This window comes from Triticum urartu, chromosome 7A (assembly GCF_056163025.1).
Source record: "Triticum urartu cultivar PI428250 chromosome 7A, HENAU_Tu73, whole genome shotgun sequence".
Taxonomy (NCBI): domain Eukaryota; kingdom Viridiplantae; phylum Streptophyta; class Magnoliopsida; order Poales; family Poaceae; genus Triticum; species Triticum urartu.
Genome location: NC_141879.1, coordinates 75,936,965 through 75,959,059, shown reverse-complemented (window position 1 = coordinate 75,959,059; position 22,095 = coordinate 75,936,965). Strand labels below are relative to the sequence as shown.

The 22,095-nt window shown below is 40.5% G+C and overlaps 1 pseudogene; it reads left to right on the top strand.

The window, feature by feature from the left end:
• The first annotated feature begins 1,458 nt into the window (after positions 1-1,458).
• Positions 1,459-3,457, top strand: LOC147957943 (protein FAR1-RELATED SEQUENCE 5-like; annotated as a pseudogene).
• Positions 3,458-22,095: the final 18,638 nt, after the last annotated feature.

Genomic DNA, 22,095 nt, shown 5'->3' with positions numbered 1-22,095 from the left:
AGGTGGTCTTCGGTACAACCCCCCCCCCCCCCCCCCTAAAACGTATAAAGGGTAGGGGCGGTCATTTTCACACGCCGTATAAAAATACCCGCCCGCTGTAGGCGCGCCCGCGTCGCCGTACGGCGCTGTTGCGTACGGCCGCCCGTACGCGCCCACGTCCGCATGCACGGGCGCCCGTAGACGCCCACATCCCGCATGCACGCCCGCCCGCGTCCGCTGCGTATGCCCGAGTGATTAAAAAAACGATCGGCGAACCCTATCTTCAAGACGCCTCACCCCGCCTCCTCTCGCGCCGCCGCCGCCGCCATCTCCGGCAATACCTGGCTGACGGAAAAAAAACGCACGCGCTGTGCGCTACGCCGACAACCGCCTCGGTCGGGCAGACGCCTGCGCTGCCGGCAGCTCGTATCCGGCGACAACCGCCTCATGTATGACGAAGGCAACGAGGTACGCGAGGCGCTGGCATAGTAATTTAAGAACGGATTTTAATTGAAAAGATGTTACGTGATGTTTGAATGGATATTTGATTATATATGAACGTGTATAGATTGAGGCTGAAATAGGATATGACGGTGATGATGGCGGTAGCGAGGACGGATCATTATCATTGGATGAAGACGAACATGACGGCGAAAATTATATGAGTTTGGATGAGTCTTACAATGGCAATGTAAGTGGTCTGCATGTTCTCAACCATATTAAATACAAGCATCCGCGATGACAATAACATGTTCGACTGTGAACAGATAGGAGGGGATGATGACAATGAGGATATGGATGTAGATGATTCATATGCTGAAAGCGGAAGCCATGTAGGTTTAGAATTATGTAGGTTATTTTAAAGTGAAATTAAATACGCATCAAGTCTTACATATCATATTTACAATTTGCGCAGATGGAAGTGGAAGGGTATTATCAGTGGAATTTTATCGATGATGCCAATGACGAAAACGATATCGATGCATCTTATAATGACAGCTCGAGCAAAGTAAGTAGTGGAAAGTGAATACATATGATACTCCTTATACAACTACTTACTGACATATACCGTTGATTGTATTTTTTTTCAGGAAGAGGATGGTGAAGCGTGCGAAAACGACGATGATGTCGATGGTGATGAGTGCAATTTTGATACTGGGTACGATGAATACCAGCAAGAATCACTGGACAGGCATTGGACGGTGATGTCGACGATGTTCAGGACAGACGAGGAGGCATATGATTTCTATAACGACTATGCGAAAAAGCGAGGCTTCAGCATTAGGAGGGACAACTTGAAATATAGTAAGGGTATCGACGCACGTAGGCGGTTGAGGAGGTTTCTCTGTTCAAGATCTGGGAAACGACAGGCCAAGTTGTGTACCATGGAAGGGAAGAAGCGCAGGCTGAGAGCGGAGACTCGATGCTATTGTGAGGCCCATCTAACTGTGAAGGTTGACAGAGAGCGCTCCATTTGGTATGTCAGTAGTTTCAGCGATGATCATAGTCACACTCTTGCTAGACCAGATGAAGTTATATATCTTCGATCTCATAATCATATAAAGGAATACCAGAAGCTGAGATCTTAGCAATGGCAGGTGCTGGGCTCAAAAAACATTGGATTTATGACAACTTTGTTAGTAGGTACGGATCATATGCACTGGCTGGTTTCGGGAGGAGGAAGCTTTATAACATGTGTTATAGGGAGAAAATGAAGTTGCTAGCAAAGGGTGATGCGGACACTGCAATTGGTATCATGATGACGAGAAAGACAAGGGATCCAGACTTTTTCTTTGAGCACACTGTTGACGCAGAAGGAAAGCTGAAGAACATGTTCTGGTGTGATTCTCAGTCACGTCGGGATTACCTTGACTTTGGTGATGTAATCGTCTTCGACAGCACTTACAAGATGAATAGGTACGGAATGCCATTCATACCTTTTGTTGGTCTAAACAATCATCGTTGCACCACTGTGTTCGGTTGTGCAGTTGTGTCAGATGAGACGGAGGATACATACGTTTGGTTGTTGCATACCTTCTTAAGAGCTCATTGTCAGAAGAAGCCGAGGTCTGTAATTACTGACGGAGACACAGCCATGATAAGGGCCGTAAGGAAGGTCCTTACTGACGTGTGGCATTGACTTTGTTCGTGGCATATTGAGAAAAACATGCAGAAACACCTCCACCACAAGTCCCTTAAGGAGTTCATGTCTCTTATTTATTATGCCACTACACATGATGAGTTTGAGGCGAGATGGGCAGCTTTTAGAGCTAAATGGGAGTCAGAGAAAACTGAAACATGGTTGCGTAGGATGTACCGGAAGAAAAGGCTTTGGACTGCGTCATATCTCACCGGTGGGTTCTTCCTTGGTATGCGGAGTAACCAGAGGAGCGAGAGTCTGAACTCTTGCCTTCATATGCATCTTGACTCTGGCATGACAATTGTTGATATGGTTGTGCATTATGAGAACTGCATTGTTCGGCTCCGTGAGAACGAGTCACACGACGACTGCCTGTCCACACAGACACTCCCTGTAGCAGTACTTGACGACTTCAAATGCATTGAAAAAGCCGCTGCCCGTGAGTTCACTGCGGTGAACTTTTACCTCTTGCAGAAAGAAATGAAGAAGGAAGCGGATCTTGAGATCATAGATAGACTGAGTGGAGCCGTCAGTAGGAGATTCATAGTGGCATGGAAAAATAACAGGCAACTGAGATTCAAAGTGGACTATACACCTAGTAATTCAGAAGAAACAGTGAAGTGCAGTTGTGATAGTATGAAATGTAAAGGTCTTCCATGCAAGCATGTTCTTTATGTTTTAGCCAGGTTGAACGTGCAAGACTTACCTAGGTGCTTAGTGCTGCGAAGATTCAGCAAGAATGCTAGAGGTGGACTGCCCGTGAAACGCACTAGCGATCTCTTCGCATGGGGATGGGCAGGTACTGAGGAGAGAACTAAGTACAGTGAGTTGACTATTTTGTCTGCGGAAGCAAATCATGCGGCATGTCATAAACCATTTCTATTTGATAAACTGAAGGCTGCTCTGGAGGATGTGATAGCAAATAAGGATGTTGAGGAGGAAGATTATGTGAGACAGCATACAGTTGCACATGATGATGCTTTTGTGCCGAATCAAAATCATGTTTTTGTTGGTGATCCAGAAAAAATCAATACGAAAGGAGCACCGAAAGGGCAGAATAACAAAGGCCGTGGTAAGGAACCTGGCGTGACTACAAATGGTAGACCCAAAGGTTTTGATGAGAAACCTGTACGTCTATGCGGTTTATGCAGAGGAAAAGGTCATTTCAAAAACAATTGTTCTGAGAATCCAAAGTATGTGCACACCATTTCATTAACGTTCTTTTCTTGTTTAGTTAATACTTTACAAAATTTTGCCGTATATTACAATCTTTCTATGCAGGAACATGGCATGATGATCATAGCAAAGAAATGTTTGAATAAAAAGAACAACTTCTGATTACAGTTGACGATTTATTTGGTTGTCTTAAAGAATAGTATTTACATATTTGTTTCGTTACATTGATACGGGAAACTTGTAATCGGTGTTTACTTATGTCATATTTGTTGGCACTATACTCGTTGTTCTTAATATGATATGCGACATACAAATTTTACGTTATAATATGATATGCGTATACAAATATAACATGATATGTATTATATATATATTCGTACAAATATATGACTTTGTTAATAAATCATGCATTTTGGGCGATCAGAGGCGCTACACAGCCGCCGGTTGCTTTAATTTTAAAAAAATAACGTTAACAGACGCCAGTAGGCGCCGCGGACGGCGATCCCGAGGCGCTGCACAGCCGCCAGTAGGCGCCGCGGGGGCGATCCCGAGGCTGACGCCGCCCTCGGGCGCAGAGAGGCGCACGCGGGACGAGGTAGAATCAGCCTCGGCGTCGGCAACGGCCAACCCTGGGGCGACACGCGGCGCGCGCCCTCTGGCAGATGACACAGCCCACGTGCGCCATGTAGCGGCAAACATGCGGCGCGGGCGGCGCTCGCCTCTGAGATATCGTCATCATATATCATCGGAGTATTTTGAAACCACAACTCGTATATTCGCGAGAACACTCATTGAACATAAATTATAAATTAAATAGTAAAATAAAAAATGATAAAATGTATTTTTAATAAATTTGCCAGGTAATATAAACTTGACATGCTAAAAATATTTGAAACTCACATAAAAAAAATAAAGCATCCACACACAATTCTCAGTCATGAACAAATAATATTTCGACAATCACGTAGAATTGTCGTATGATATTTTTATTTTTGTTTCCTCTTCGCAAGTCAAATTACTTTGTTCTTCACTTCTGTAAGTTTATTTTCGGGGGACATAATAATTCCAGCTATCATTCTTTCTCTCGAACTATCAATAGATTCCTGAAAAGTAATAAAAATAATATTATTTTCATCACTTATATATGATATAATGTATTAATTTTTCATACTTAAAATGTACTCACCTGAGAAATAGGAGTAATAAATTTTTCTCCGTCCCAGTATTGAAAACAGCGAAGGACGAACAGTCCACATGAGTTTCTGTGTTAAAAAAACATAAGTGCAATTTTGAAAGCACGTTAAGTAATATAGCACTTGATCAATCAACGTATTTCAAAAGCACATGGCACATGTAACTCACCCATCTTCTTGTTGAGGCATGTCGTAGGAGATTATAGGCCATGCAGACACATCCGGGAACGACATAATAGCACTATCATTTGCATCTTGAATATCTCCTGCAAGTTGCTCTCTCTGACAAAAAAATATGAACACGTTGACTACATACGATAAACAAATTATATAGCTAATTGTACACACATTAATACGCAACTTACAAAATTTTCAACGAATTTCCTGGATGCTTCATAGATATTTACTTCCCCCCTCAAAGAATCATGAATTTGGAACTCTTTCTTTCTAGTGTGCAAAACACATATAATCCAATGGTTTTTGTCCTTATTTAACGCAAAATAAGCCTATTTCATAACTTAAATATTGTTAGTAAGCTCGGCTTTCACATAAGATAGTAATGAAAATACAATTCTGCAATACAAAGGGTACCTTCGGTTTTGCAAAATATTCTGTCATGCATCTGTTGAGAGGTTCATTTGCATGTTCTAAACCTTCTGGATCGTCTACCGACTTCCCTCGTCTTACTGACTTTGACCGAGTGTTCAATAACCAGTAAGATCTATATGTGGGTACAATATACCTGTCTTTGACGAGACTTGAATCCGATATGTACGTCGCATAAGCGTCAATTACCTGAAATAAATGAATAAATTTAAGATGGATGCAACATACTTAGCGCATGACATAAGCATGACAATAAAAATACATATATCACCGGATATCCATGCATGGTTAAGTATCTGGAAAACTCGGTCCGCAGAAAGTCCTTCATCTTTACCGTTGTTGAATATTTCATGGTTCTTATGTTTTGGTGAGTGCTCGTACGCTTTCACGTACTGCACAGCGGCACGCACCATATCATCCACAGAATGATCAAATTGAGGGTTGTTTCATTAAACAGTTCTACAACACAAGGCAATAAAGTTAAAGTACAAATTTATACTACACAATTTTCAATAATATATTCATAGCATGTTTAACTTACTCGTTTTTGCGGAACGTTTCGCACGTTTTCTCGGAGTCTTTTTAACATAAGGAGATTTCGTGTACTTTGACCCACACCGCTTTCGCTTTGCTGGAATCACCACCTTCTTCTCTTCTACCTCGCTATTACCATCTGACAAGGCTTGTGACACTTCTTCCTCATTTTGAGGGACTTGCCATCTTGTAGCTTCTATTTCATCGGTTTTTAGAGATGATGCTTCTTTTTTTTTCTGACTGTTCCGGGACATCTATAGGATCCTCCTTCTCATCTTTAAAGCTACTCAAGTGACCAGTACTGAATTTGAACGAATCCTCTTCTTCAGAATCCAAATCATAATGCCCACTGCCATTTCGGCCATTAGGTGTGTGTTTGTCATCATACTGAAATTCTTTTTGAGGATACTTGTTTTCATACCTGGACTCACTATTCTGTCCATACAAATTTTCTTCCTCCTCTGCCATTGTGCCCGGTTTGTACCGTACACCTATTTTATTCATTTTCTCTAACACTCTCTGCAAAAGTAAGCTCATTCACATGTTATATCTTTTTATTAATTTATCGAGTTTAATAAAGTGCATACCAGAGTTGTTACATTTTTACCTGTGCGCGTAACTCCGGCATACGAAACAATTCCTTACGAATTTCCTTCATATCATTCATAACCCGGTCCATAAAAGGCATTAGATTAGCAGGGACCTTGGACACGTTCTCCACTTTTTTCTTTTCCGTAACGGATGACTTTCGGCTACTATGTTTCTTACTGCTTTCAGCTTGTTCATCTGCAAGTTTTTTCATTCTATACTCCTTCGTAATGCAGTCATCAATCTGCAAAGTGAGTATGCAATGACAACATGAGTACATAATATTCTCAATGCATAATCAATGTACAAGTAAATAAGCATTATAATATTACCAATCCATGGCCACGACCATTTTCCAGGTCGTACTTGTCTCATTTCTCCGCTTTAGATTCAGTCCAATTTTTCATTAGGGGAACTTGCAACGACAACGGGTCATTTTTCGGGCCGGTGGTTGGCTGCACCTTCTCCAAATATAAGTACTACAAAACAAAAGACAAAATAAGTTACGAACACATAAATTAAAGGAATATGAAATAGCATTAATTAATAGCATACCTGGAGTAGGGCTAGGTTGCCACATGGCCATTCCCTCACACGGTCGTCTTGCTTGAGTTTACCAATCTCCGTCAAACAAGTTCGCAAAGTAAACACGTTAAAATTCAACGTGCTTATCCGCTTCACGTCATGCACCAACGCGTAGTACTCCTTTGGTATGGAGACAGCCGGCATGGGTGCAATAATGGTCCCAGCAAAACAAGAACAGCCATCTGAAGAAATTCATCGTCGGCGGATTTACTCCTCACAATTTTTTGAATCAAATCATCTATCATTATGTGACCATTTTTTTTGTGAACGTACTGAATAGGAATTTTCTTTATTAACTCTTTTCCTTCCGTCGCAAGAATGCCAAAAACATCCTCACCTTCATTCTTAAACCCAAATATTGAACACACATCGTCCGGTCTAAGTGAAATTAGGCCTTTACTGCCACTATTTTCTTGTATCATGAATTTTTTGCTGTTTGGGTTGTAACCTAACAACATAAAATGCAGCAAAAAATCTCTCATTTGTACTGAAGGAATGATCAACATCTCTTCCAAGTCTGTTTCATAGAACCTAAATCGCTGAGCGGTGGTAAATCTTTCAATGAGACTTATCCACTTCTCTATGGAACATGGAATCACACCATCGATGTCCATACTACATGTTAATTTTTTCCTATTAATACATATAATTACGCAATAGCATCGACAGAAATTGTTCGAGGTGAGAAACGTGACCTTAATCCGGGCGACAGCCGCCGAACAACGGCTGTGGCGGAGCCGAAAGCAGGCTGCCCAGCGTCGGCGATCTGCGCCTGCGGGGCGTGGGGCAGTCTGTGCCAACAAGCGCCGTTGACTGTGGACGGCGATGGACGGCGCCGCATGTGCGGCGAGATCGTTGCGCGCCTAAGGGCGATCGTGGTAGGGCGATCGTGGCAGGGCGACTGGGGCACGGGGCGGCGTACGGGGGGCGAATGGTGTGGATAGGGTTCCGCCGTGCGTGGCGGTATATGGTGATGGAAAGGGAAAAAATTATTCGTTCGCCATCTGGGCCCAGCCCGATACCGCCGAACCTATAGCGCCCAACCTATAGCGACGGCGGCCACCGCCGAACATGCTAATGTTTAGTCCCACAATGCTTCTCGTCGTGCTAATTCCCCTGTTTAAATACCGTACTAACTCACATGCAAAATTTCAGGCCATTCTGAAGATGTCAAAAAATTGACCTTCTCTGTAGACCGTTCGGGTAGGGAGGAAAGGCCCTGACCGAAAACGAGTTATTTTTTGACATCCTTCAAAAGAACCCAATTTTTTTTCACAGTCTTGTACCATCACGAATAGGATGCATGACAAGTTTCATGGCTTTTTGCCATTTTATGAATTTTCTATAATTTTTTCGGTCAAAACACTTTAAATGCTGACCGGACGTGACGCAACGTGCTCTCCGTATCGAAATACCATAAAGTTTTGGATTATGTGTGGGAGTGGGCATACTAACTCACATGCAAAATTTCAAGCCATTCTGAAGATGTCAAAAAATTGACCTTCTTCTGCGTGGACCATTCGGGTAGGAGCAAAGGCCCTGTCCGAAAACGAGTTATTTTTCGACATCCTTCAAATGAACCCAATTTTTTCCATAGTCTTGTACCATCATGAATAGGATGCATGACAAGTTTCGTGGCTTTTTGCCATTTTATGAATTTTCTATAATTTTTTCGGTCGAAACACTTTAAATGCTGGCCGGACGTGACGCAACGTGCTCTCCGTATCGAAATACCATAAATTTTTGGATTATGTGTGGGAGTGGGCATACTAACTCACATGCAAAATTTCAGGACATTTTGAAGATGTCAAAAAATTGACCTTCTTCTGCGTGGACCATTCGGGTAGGAGCAAAGGCCCTGTCCGAAAACGAGTTATTTTTCGACATCCTTCAAATGAACCCAATTTTTTTTCCACAGTCTTGTACCATCATGAATAGGATGCATGACAAGTTTCGTGGCTTTTTGCCATATTATGAATTTTCTATAATTTTTTCGGTCGAAACACTTTAAATGCTGACCGGACGTGACGCAACGTGCTCTTTGTATCGAAATACCATAAATTTTTGGATTATGTGTGGCAGTGGGCATACTAACTCACATGCAAAATTTCAGGCCATTCTGAAGATGTCAAAAAATTGACCTTCATCTCCGTAGACCGTTCGGGTAGGAGCAAAGGCCCTGTCCGAAAATGAGTTATTTTTCGACATCCTTTAAATGAACCCATTTTTTCCACAGTCTTGTACCATCATGAATAGGATGCATGACAAGTTTCATGGCTTTTTGCCATTTTATGAATTTTCTATAATTTTTTCGGTCGAAACACTTTAAATGCTGGCAGGACGTGACGCAACGTGCTCTTCGTATCGAAATACCATAAATTTTTGGATTATGAGTGGGAGTGGGCATACTAACTCACATGCAAAATTTCAGGCCATTCTGAAGATGTCAAAAAATTGACCTTCTTCTCCGTAGACCGTTCGGGTAGGAGCAAAGGCCCTGTCCGAAAACGTGTTATTTTTCGACATCCTTTAAATGAACCCATTTTTTTCCACAGTCTTGTACCATCATGAATAGGATGCATGACAAGTTTCGTGGCTTTTTGCCATTATATGAATTTTCTATAATTTTTTCGGTCGAAACACTTTAAATGCTGACCGGACGTGACGCAACGTGCTCTTCGTATCGAAATACCATAAATTTTTGGATTATGTGTGGCAGTGAGCATACTAACTCACATGCAAAATTTCAGGCCATTCTGAAGATGTCAAAAAATTAACCTTCATCTCCGTAGACCGTTTGGGTAGGAGCAAAGGCCCTGTCCGAAAACGAGTTATTTTTCGACATCCTCTAAATGAACCCATTTTTTTCCATAGTCTTGTACCATCATGAATAGGATGCATGACAAGTTTCGTGGCTTTTTGCCATTTTATGAATTTTCTATAATTTTTTCGGTCGAAACACTTTAAATGCTGACCGGACGTGACGCAACGTCCTATTCGTATCGAAATACCATAAATTTTTCGATTATGTGTGGGAGTGGGCATACTAACTCACATGCAAAATTTCAGGCCATTCTGAAGATGTCAAAAAATTGACCTTCTCCGTGGACCATTCGGGTAGGAGCAAAGGCCCTGGCCGAAAACGAGTTATTTTTCGACATCCTTCAAATGAACCCAATTTTTTCCACAGTCTTGTACCATCATGAATAGGATGCATGACAAGTTTCATGGCTTTTTGCCATTTTATGAATTTTCTATAATTTTTTCTGTCGAAACATTTTAAATGCTGACCGGACGTGACGCAACGTGCTCTCCGTATCGAAATACCATAAATTTTTGGATTATGTGTGGGAGTGGGCATACTAACTCACATGCAAAATTTCAGGGCATTTTGAAGATGTCAAAAAATTGACCTTCTTCTGCGTGGACCATTCGGGTAGGAGCAAAGGCCCTGTCCGAAAACGAGTTATTTTTCGACATCCTTCAAATGAACCCAATTTTTTTCCACAGTCTTGTACCATCATGAATAGGATGCATGACAAGTTTCGTGGCTTTTTGCCATTATATGAATTTTCTATAATTTTTTCGGTCGAAACACTTTAAATGCTGACCGGACGTGACGCAACGTGCTCTTCGTATCGAAATACCATAAATTTTTGGATTATGTAAGGGAGTGGGCATACTAACTCACATGCAAAATTTCAGGCCATTCTAAAGATGTCAAAAAATTGACCTTCTCTGTGGACCGTTCGGGTAGGGAGGAAAGGCCCTGTCCGAAAACGAGTTATTTTTTGACATCCTTCAAAAGAACCCAATTTTTTTTCACAGTCTTGTACCATCACGAATAGGATGCATGACAAGTTTCATGGCTTTTTGCCATTTTATGAATTTTCTATAATTTTTTCGGTCGAAACACTTTAAATGCTGACCGGACGTGACGCAACGTGCTCTCCGTATCGAAATACCATAAATTTGGATTATGTGTGGGAGTGGGAATACTAACTCAGATGCAAAATTTCAGGCCATTCTGAAGATGTCAAAAAATTGACCTTCTTCTGCGTGGACCATTCGGGTAGGAGCAAAGGCCCTGTCCGAAAACGAGTTATTTTTCGACATCCTTCAAATGAACCCAATTTTTTCCATAGTCTTGTACCATCATGAATAGGATGCATGACAAGTTTCGTGGCTTTTTGCCATTTTATGAATTTTCTATAATTTTTTCGGTCGAAACACTTTAAATGCTGGCCGGACGTGACACAACGTGCTCTTCGTATCGAAATACCATAAATTTTTGGATTATGTGTGGGAGTGGGCATACTAACTCACATGCAAAATTTCAGGCCATTCTGAAGATGTCAAAAAATTGACCTTCTTCTCCGTAGACCGTTCGGGTAGGAGCAAAGGCCCTGTCCGAAAACAAGTTATTTTTCGACATCCTTGAAATGAACCCAATTTTTTTTTCCACAGTCTTGTACCATCATGAATAGGATGCATGACAAATTTCGTGGCTTTTTGCCATTTTATGAATTTTCTATAATTTTTTCGGTCGAAACACTTTAAATGCTGACCGGACATGACGCAACGTGCTCTTCGTATCGAAATACCATAAATATTTGGATTATGTGTGGGAGTGGGCATACTAACTCACATGCAAAATTTCAGGCCATTCTGAAGATGTCAAAAAATTGACCTTCTTCTCCGTGGACCATTCGGGTAGGAGCAAAGGCCCTGTCCGAAAACGAGTTATTTTTCGACATCCTTTAAATGAACCCATTTTTTTCCATAGTCTTGTACCATCATGAATAGGATGCATGACAAGTTTCATGGCTTTTTGCCATTTTATGAATTTTCTATAATTTGTTTGGTCGAAACACTTTAAATGCTGACCGGACGTGACGCAACGTGCTCTCCGTATCGAAATACCATAAATTTTTGGATTATGTGTGGGAGTGGGCATACTAACTCACATGCAAAATTTCAGGCCATTCTGAAGATGTCAAAAAATTGACCTTCATCTCCGTAGACCGTTCGGGTAGGAGCAAAGGCCCTGTCCGAAAACGTGTTATTTTTCGACATCCTTTAAATGAACCCATTTTTTTCCATAGTCTTGTACCATCATGAATAGGATGCATGACAAGTTTCATGGCTTTTTGCCATTTTATGAATTTTCTACAATTTTTTCGGTTGAAACACTTTAAATGCTGGCCGGACGTGACGCAACGTGCTCTTCGTATCGAAATACCATAAATTTTTGGATTATGTGTGGGAGTGGGCATACTAACTCACATGCAAAATTTCAGGCCATTCTGAAGATGTCAAAAAATTGACCTTCTTCTCCGTAGACCGTTCGGGTAGGAGCAAAGGCCCTGTCCGAAAACGAGTTATTTTTCGACATCCTTCAAATGAACCCAATTTTTTTCCACAGTCTTGTACCATCATGAATAGGATGCATGACAAGTTTCATGGCTTTTTGCCATTATATGAATTTTCTATAATTTTTTCGGTCGAAACACTTTAAATGCTGACCGGACGTGACGCAACGTGCTCTTCGTATCGAAATACCATAAATTTTTGGATTATGTGTGGCAGTGAGCATACTAACTCACATGCAAAATTTCAGGCCATTCTGAAGATGTCAAAAAATTAACCTTCATCTCCGTAGACCGTTTGGGTAGGAGCAAAGGCCCTGTCCGAAAACGAGTTATTTTTCGACATCCTTTAAATGAACCCATTTTTTTCCATAGTCTTGTACCATCATGAATAGGATGCATGACAAGTTTCGTGGCTTTTTGCCATTTTATGAATTTTCTATAATTTTTTCGGTCGAAACACTTTAAATGCTGACCGGACGTGACGCAACGTCCTATTCGTATCGAAATACCATAAATTTTTCGATTATGTGTGGGAGTGGGCATACTAACTCACATGCAAAATTTCAGGCCATTCTGAAGATGTCAAAAAATTGACCTTCTCCGTGGACCATTCGGGTAGGAGCAAAGGCCCTGGCCGAAAACGAGTTATTTTTCGACATCCTTCAAATGAACCCAATTTTTTCCACAGTCTTGTACCATCATGAATAGGATGCATGACAAGTTTCATGGCTTTTTGCCATTTTATGAATTTTCTATAATTTTTTTTGTCGAAACATTTTAAATGCTGACCGGACGTGACGCAACGTGCTCTCCGTATCGAAATACCATAAATTTTTGGATTATGTGTGGGAGTGGGCATACTAACTCACATGCAAAATTTCAGGCCATTTTGAAGATGTCAAAAAATTGACCTTCTGCGTGGACCATTCGGGTAGGAGCAAAGGCCCTGTCCGAAAACGAGTTATTTTTCGACATCCTTTAAATGAACCCAATTTTTTCCACAATCTTGTACCATCATGAATAGGGTGCATGACAAGTTTCGTGGCTTTTTGCCATTTTATGAATTTTCTATAATTTTTTCGGTCGAACCACTTTAAATGCTGACCGGACGTGACGCAACGTCCTCTTTGTATCGAAATACCATAAATTTTTGGATTATGTGTGGGAGTGGGCATACTAACTCACATGCAAAATTTCAGGCCATTCTAAAGATGTCAAAAAATTGACCTTCTCTGTAGACCGTTCGGGTAGGGAGGAAAGGCCCTGTCCGAAAACGAGTTATTTTTTGACATCCTTCAAAAGAACCCAATTTTTTTTCACAGTCTTGTACCATCACGAATAGGATGCATGACAAGTTTCATGGCTTTTTGCCATTTTATGAATTTTCTATAATTTTTTCGGTCGAAACACTTTAAATGCTGACCGGACGTGACGCAACGTGCTCTCCGTATCGAAATACCATAAATTTGGATTATGTGTGGGAGTGGGAATACTAACTCAGATGCAAAATTTCAGGCCATTCTGAAGATGTCAAAAAGTTGACCTTCTTCTGCGTGGACCATTCGGGTAGGAGCAAAGGCCCTGTCCGAAAACGAGTTATTTTTCGACATCCTTCAAATGAACCCAATTTTTTCCATAGTCTTGTACCATCATGAATAGGATGCATGACAAGTTTCGTGGCTTTTTGCCATTTTATGAATTTTCTATAATTTTTTCGGTCGAAACACTTTAAATGCTGGCCGGACGTGACACAACGTGCTCTTCGTATCGAAATACCATAAATTTTTGGATTATGTGTGGGAGTGGGCATACTAACTCACATGCAAAATTTCAGGCCATTCTGAAGATGTCAAAAAATTGACCTTCTTCTCCGTAGACCGTTCGGGTAGGAGCAAAGGCCCCGTCCGAAAACAAGTTATTTTTCGACATCCTTGAAATGAACCCAATTTTTTTCCACAGTCTTGTACCATCATGAATAGGATGCATGACAAATTTCGTGGCTTTTTGCCATTTTATGAATTTTCTATAATTTTTTCGGTCGAAACACTTTAAATGCTGACCGGACATGACGCAACGTGCTCTTCGTATCGAAATACCATAAATATTTGGATTATGTGTGGGAGTGGGCATACTAACTCACATGCAAAATTTCAGGCCATTCTGAAGATGTCAAAAAATTGACCTTCTTCTCCGTGGACCATTCGGGTAGGAGCAAAGGCCCTGTCCGAAAACGAGTTATTTTTCGACATCCTTTAAATGAACCCATTTTTTTTCCATAGTCTTGTACCATCATGAATAGGATGCATGACAAGTTTCGTGGCTTTTTGCCATTTTATGAATTTTCTATAATTTGTTTGGTCGAAACACTTTAAATGCTGACCGGACGTGATGCAACGTGCTCTCCGTATCGAAATACCATAAATTTTTGGATTATGTGTGGGAGCGGGCATACTAACTCACATGCAAAATTTCAGGCCATTCTGAAGATGTCAAAAAATTGACCTTCATCTCCGTAGACCGTTCGGGTAGGAGCAAAGGCCCTGTCCGAAAATGTGTTATTTTTCGACATCCTTTAAATGAACCCATTTTTTTCCATAGTCTTGTACCATCATGAATAGGATGCATGACAAGTTTCATGGCTTTTTGCCATTTTATGAATTTTCTATAATTTTTTCGGTTGAAACACTTTAAATGCTGGCCGGACGTGACGCAACGTGCTCTTCGTATCGAAATACCATAAATTTTTGGATTATGTGTGGGAGTGGGCATACTAACTCACATGCAAAATTTCAGGCCATTCTGAAGATGTCAAAAAATTGACCTTCTTCTCCGTAGACCGTTCGGGTAGGAGCAAAGGCCCTGTCCGAAAACGAGTTATTTTTCGACATCCTTCAAATGAACCCAATTTTTTTCCACAGTCTTGTACCATCATGAATAGGATGCATGACAATTTTCGTGGCCTTTTGCCATTATATGAATTTTCTATAATTTTTTCGGTCGAAACACTTTAAATGCTGACCGGACGTGACGCAACGTGCTCTTCGTATCGAAATACCATAAATTTTTGGATTATGTGTGGCAGTGAGCATACTATCTCACATGCAAAATTTCAGGCCATTCTGAAGATGTCAAAAAATTAACCTTCATCTCCGTAGACCGTTTGGGTAGGAGCAAAGGCCCTGTCCGAAAACGAGTTATTTTTCGACATCCTTTAAATGAACCCATTTTTTCCATAGTCTTGTACCATCATGAATGGGATGCATGACAAGTTTCGTGGCTTTTTGCCATTTTATGAATTTTCTATAATTTTTTCGGTCGAAACACTTTAAATGCTAACTGGACGTGACGCAACGTCCTATTCGTATCGAAATACCATAAATTTTTGGATTATGTGTGGGAGTGGGCATACTAACTCACATGCAAAATTTCAGGCCATTCTGAAGATGTCAAAAAGTTGACCTTCTCTGTAGACCGTTCGGGTAGGGAACAAAGGCCTTGTCCGAAAACGAGTTATTTTTTGACATCCTTCAAAAGAACCCAATGTTTTTTCACAGTCTTGTACCATCATGAATAGGATGCATGACAAGTTTCGTGGCTTTTTGCCATTTTATGAATTTTCTATAAATTTTTTGGTCGAAACACTTTAAATGATGACCGGACGTGACGCAACATGCTCTTCGTATCGAAATACCATAAATTTTTGGATTATGTGTGGGAGTGGGCATACTAACTCACATGCAAAATTTCAGGCCATTCTGAAGATGTCAAAAAATTGACCTTCTTCTCCGTGGACCATTCGGGTAGGAGCAAAGGCCCTGGCCGAAAACGAGTTATTTTTCGACATCCTTCAAATGAACCCAATTTTTTCCACAGTCTTGTACCATCATGAATAGGATGCATGACAAGTTTCGTGGCTTTTTGCCATTTTATGAATATTCTATAATTTTTTCGGTCGAAACACTTTAAATGCTGACCGGACGTGACGCAACGTGCTCTCCGTATCGAAATACCATAAATTTTTGGATTATGTGTGGGAGTGGGCATACTAACTCACATGCAAAATTTCAGGACATTTTGAAGATGTCAAAAAATTGACCTTCTTCTGCGTGGACCATTCGGGTAGGAGCAAAGGCCCTGTCCGAAAACGAGTTATTTTTCGACATCCTTCAAATGAACCCAATTTTTTCCACAGTCTTGTACCATCATGAATAGGATGCATGACAAGTTTCGTGGCTTTTGCCATTTTATGAATTTTCTATAATTTTTTCGGTTGAAACACTTTAAATGCTGACCGGACGTGACGCAACGTGCTCTTCATATCGCAATACCATAAATTTTTGGATTATGTGTGGGAGTGGGCATACTAACTCACATGCAAAAATTCAGGCCATTCTGAAGATGTCAAAAAATTGACCTTCTTCTCTGTAGACCGTTCGGGTAGGAGCAAAGGCCCTGTCCGAAAACGAGTTATTTTTCGACATCCTTCAAATGAACCCAATTCTTTCCACAGTCTTGTACCATCATGAATAGGATGCATGACAAGTTTCGTGGCTTTTTGCCATTTTAGGAATTTTCTATAATTTTTTCGGTCGAAACACTTTAAATGCTGACCGGACGTGACGCAACGTCCTCTTTGTATCGAAATACCATAAATTTTTGGATTATGTAAGGGAGTGGGCATACTAACTCACATGCAAAATTTCAGGCCATTCTAAAGATGTCAAAAAATTGACCTTCTCTGTAGACCGTTCGGGTAGGGAGGAAAGGCCCTGTCCGAAAACGAGTTATTTTTTGACATCCTTCAAAAGAACCCAATTTTTTTTCACAGTCTTGTACCATCACGAATAGGATGCATGACAAGTTTCATGGCTTTTTGCCATTTTATGAATTTTCTATAATTTTTTCGGTCGAAACACTTTAAATGCTGACCGGACGTGACGCAACGTGCTCTCCGTATCGAAATACCATAAATTTGGATTATGTGTGGGAGTGGGAATACTAACTCAGATGCAAAATTTCAGGCCATTCTGAAGATGTCAAAAAATTGACCTTCTTCTGCGTGGACCATTCGGGTAGGAGCAAAGGCCCTGTCCGAAAACGAGTTATTTTTCGACATCCTTCAAATGAACCCAATTTTTTCCATAGTCTTGTACCATCATGAATAGGATGCATGACAAGTTTCGTGGCTTTTTGCCATTTTATGAATTTTCTATAATTTTTTCGGTCGAAACACTTTAAATGCTGGCCGGACGTGACACAACGTGCTCTTCGTATCGAAATACCATAAATTTTTGGATTATGTGTGGGAGTGGGCATACTAACTCACATGCAAAATTTCAGGCCATTCTGAAGATGTCAAAAAATTGACCTTCTTCTCCGTAGACCGTTCGGGTAGGAGCAAAGGCCCTGTCCGAAAACAAGTTATTTTTCGACATCCTTGAAATGAACCCAATTTTTTTTCCACAGTCTTGTACCATCATGAATAGGATGCATGACAAATTTCGTGGCTTTTTGCCATTTTATGAATTTTCTATAATTTTTTCGGTCGAAACACTTTAAATGCTGACCGGACATGACGCAACGTGCTCTTCGTATCGAAATACCATAAATATTTGGATTATGTGTGGGAGTGGGCATACTAACTCACATGCAAAATTTCAGGCCATTCTGAAGATGTCAAAAAATTGACCTTCTTCTCCGTGGACCATTCGGGTAGGAGCAAAGGCCCTGTCCGAAAACGAGTTATTTTTCGACATCCTTTAAATGAACCCATTTTTTTCCATAGTCTTGTACCATCATGAATAGGATGCATGACAAGTTTCATGGCTTTTTGCCATTTTATGAATTTTCTATAATTTGTTTGGTCGAAACACTTTAAATGCTGACCGGACGTGACGCAACGTGCTCTCCGTATCGAAATACCATAAATTTTTGGATTATGTGTGGGAGTGGGCATACTAACTCACATGCAAAATTTCAGGCCATTCTGAAGATGTTAAAAAATTGACCTTCATCTCCGTAGACCGTTCGGGTAGGAGCAAAGGCCCTGTCCGAAAACGTGTTATTTTTCGACATCCTTTAAATGAACCCATTTTTTTCCATAGTCTTGTACCATCATGAATAGGATGCATGACAAGTTTCATGGCTTTTTGCCATTTTATGAATTTTCTACAATTTTTTCGGTTGAAACACTTTAAATGCTGGCCGGACGTGACGCAACGTGCTCTTCGTATCGAAATACCATAAATTTTTGGATTATGTGTGGGAGTGGGCATACTAACTCACATGCAAAATTTCAGGCCATTCTGAAGATGTCAAAAAATTGACCTTCTTCTCCGTAGACCGTTCGGGTAGGAGCAAAGGCCCTGTCCGAAAACGAGTTATTTTTCGACATCCTTCAAATGAACCCAATTTTTTTCCACAGTCTTGTACCATCATGAATAGGATGCATGACAAGTTTCGTGGCTTTTTGCCATTATATGAATTTTCTATAATTTTTTCGGTCGAAACACTTTAAATGCTGACCGGACGTGACGCAACGTGCTCTTCGTATCGAAATACCATAAATTTTTGGATTATGTGTGGCAGTGAGCATACTAACTCACATGCAAAATTTCAGGCCATTCTGAAGATGTCAAAAAATTAACCTTCATCTCCGTAGACCGTTTGGGTAGGAGCAAAGGCCCTGTCCGAAAACGAGTTATTTTTCGACATCCTTTAAATGAACCCATTTTTTTCCACAGTCTTGTACCATCATGAATAGGATGCATGACAAGTTTCGTGGCTTTTTGCCATTTTATGAATTTTCTATAATTTTTTCGGTCGAAACACTTTAAATGCTGACCGGACGTGACGCAACGTCCTATTCGTATCGAAATACCATAAATTTTTCGATTATGTGTGGGAGTGGGCATACTAACTCACATGCAAAATTTCAGGCCATTCTGAAGATGTCAAAAAATTGACCTTCTTCTCCGTAGACCGTTCGGGTAGGAGCAAAGGCCCTGTCCGAAAACAAGTTATTTTTCGACATCCTTGAAATGAACCCAATTTTTTTTTCCACAGTCTTGTACCATCATGAATAGGATGCATGACAAATTTCGTGGCTTTTTGCCATTTTATGAATTTTCTATAATTTTTTCTGTCGAAACATTTTAAATGCTGACCGGACGTGACGCAACGTGCTCTCCGTATCGAAATACCATAAATTTTTGGATTATGTGTGGGAGTGGGCATACTAACTCACATGCAAAATTTCAGGCCATTTTGAAGATGTCAAAAAATTGACCTTCTTCTGCGTGGACCATTCGGGTAGGAGCAAAGGCCCTGTCCGAAAATGAGTTATTTTTCGACATCCTTTAAATGAACCCAATTTTTTCCACAATCTTGTACCATCATGAATAGGGTGCATGACAAGTTTCGTGGCTTTTTGCCATTTTATGAATTTTCTATAATTTTTTCGGTCGAAACACTTTAAATGCTGACCGGACGTGACGCAACGTCCTCTTTGTATCGAAATACCATAAATTTTTGGATTATGTGTGGGAGTGGGCATACTAACTCACATGCAAAATTTCAGGCCATTCTAAAGATGTCAAAAAATTGACCTTCTCTGTAGACCGTTCGGGTAGGGAGGAAAGGCCCTGTCCGAAAACGAGTTCTTTTTTGACATCCTTCAAAAGAACCCAATTTTTTTTCACAGTCTTGTACCATCACGAATAGGATGCATGACAAGTTTCATGGCTTTTTGCCATTTTATGAATTTTCTATAATTTTTTCGGTCGAAACACTTTAAATGCTGACCGGACGTGACGCAACGTGCTCTCCGTATCGAAATACCATAAATTTGGATTATGTGTGGGAGTGGGAATACTAACTCAGATGCAAAATTTCAGGCCATTCTGAAGATGTCAAAAAATTGACCTTCTTCTGCGTGGACCATTCGGGTAGGAGCAAAGGCCCTGTCCGAAAACGAGTTATTTTTCGACATCCTTCAAATGAACCCAATTTTTTCCATAGTCTTGTACCATCATGAATAGGATGCATGACAAGTTTTGTGGCTTTTTGCCATTTTATGAATTTTCTATAATTTTTTCGGTCGAAACACTTTAAATGCTGGCCGGACGTGACACAACGTGCTCTTCGTATCGAAATACCATAAATTTTTGGATTATGTGTGGGAGTGGGCATACTAACTCACATGCAAAATTTCAGGCCATTCTGAAGATGTCAAAAAATTGACCTTCTTCTCCGTAGACCGTTCGGGTAGGAGCAAAGGCCCTGTCCGAAAACAAGTTATTTTTCGACATCCTTGAAATGAACCCAATTTTTTTTTCCACAGTCTTGTACCATCATGAATAGGATGCATGACAAATTTCGTGGCTTTTTGCCATTTTATGAATTTTCTATAATTTTTTCGGTCGAAACACTTTAAATGCTGACCGGACATGACGCAACGTGCTCTTCGTATCGAAATACCATAAATATTTGGATTATGTGTGGGAGTGGGCATACTAACTCACATGCAAAATTTCAGGCCATTCTGAAGATGTCAAAAAATTGACCTTCTTCTCCGTGGACCATTCGGGTAGGAGCAAAGGCCCTGTCCGAAAACGAGTTATTTTTCGACATCCTTTAAATGAACCCATTTTTTTTCCATAGTCTTGTACCATCATGAATAGGATGCATGACAAGTTTCGTGGCTTTTTGCCATTTTATGAATTTTCTATAATTTGTTTGGTCGAAACACTTTAAATGCTGACCGGACGTGATGCAACGTGCTCTCCGTATCGAAATACCATAAATTTTTGGATTATGTGTGGGAGCGGGCATACTAACTCACATGCAAAATTTCAGGCCATTCTGAAGATGTCAAAAAATTGACCTTCATCTCCGTAGACCGTTCGGGTAGGAGCAAAGGCCCTGTCCGAAAATGTGTTATTTTTCGACATCCTTTAAATGAACCCATTTTTTTCCATAGTCTTGTACCATCATGAATAGGATGCATGACAAGTTTCATGGCTTTTTGCCATTTTATGAATTTTCTATAATTTTTTCGGTTGAAACACTTTAAATGCTGGCCGGACGTGACGCAACGTGCTCTTCGTATCGAAATACCATAAATTTTTGGATTATGTGTGGGAGTGGGCATACTAACTCACATGCAAAATTTCAGGCCATTCTGAAGATGTCAAAAAATTGACCTTCTTCTCCGTAGACCGTTCGGGTAGGAGCAAAGGCCCTGTCCGAAAACGAGTTATTTTTCGACATCCTTCAAATGAACCCAATTTTTTTCCACAGTCTTGTACCATCATGAATAGGATGCATGACAATTTTCGTGGCCTTTTGCCATTATATGAATTTTCTATAATTTTTTCGGTCGAAACACTTTAAATGCTGACCGGACGTGACGCAACGTGCTCTTCGTATCGAAATACCATAAATTTTTGGATTATGTGTGGCAGTGAGCATACTATCTCACATGCAAAATTTCAGGCCATTCTGAAGATGTCAAAAAATTAACCTTCATCTCCGTAGACCGTTTGGGTAGGAGCAAAGGCCCTGTCCGAAAACGAGTTATTTTTCGACATCCTTTAAATGAACCCATTTTTTCCATAGTCTTGTACCATCATGAATGGGATGCATGACAAGTTTCGTGGCTTTTTGCCATTTTATGAATTTTCTATAATTTTTTCGGTCGAAACACTTTAAATGCTAACCGGACGTGACGCAACGTCCTATTCGTATCGAAATACCATAAATTTTTGGATTATGTGTGGGAGTGGGCATACTAACTCACATGCAAAATTTCAGGCCATTCTGAAGATGTCAAAAAGTTGACCTTCTCTGTAGACCGTTCGGGTAGGGAACAAAGGCCTTGTCCGAAAACGAGTTATTTTTTGACATCCTTCAAAAGAACCCA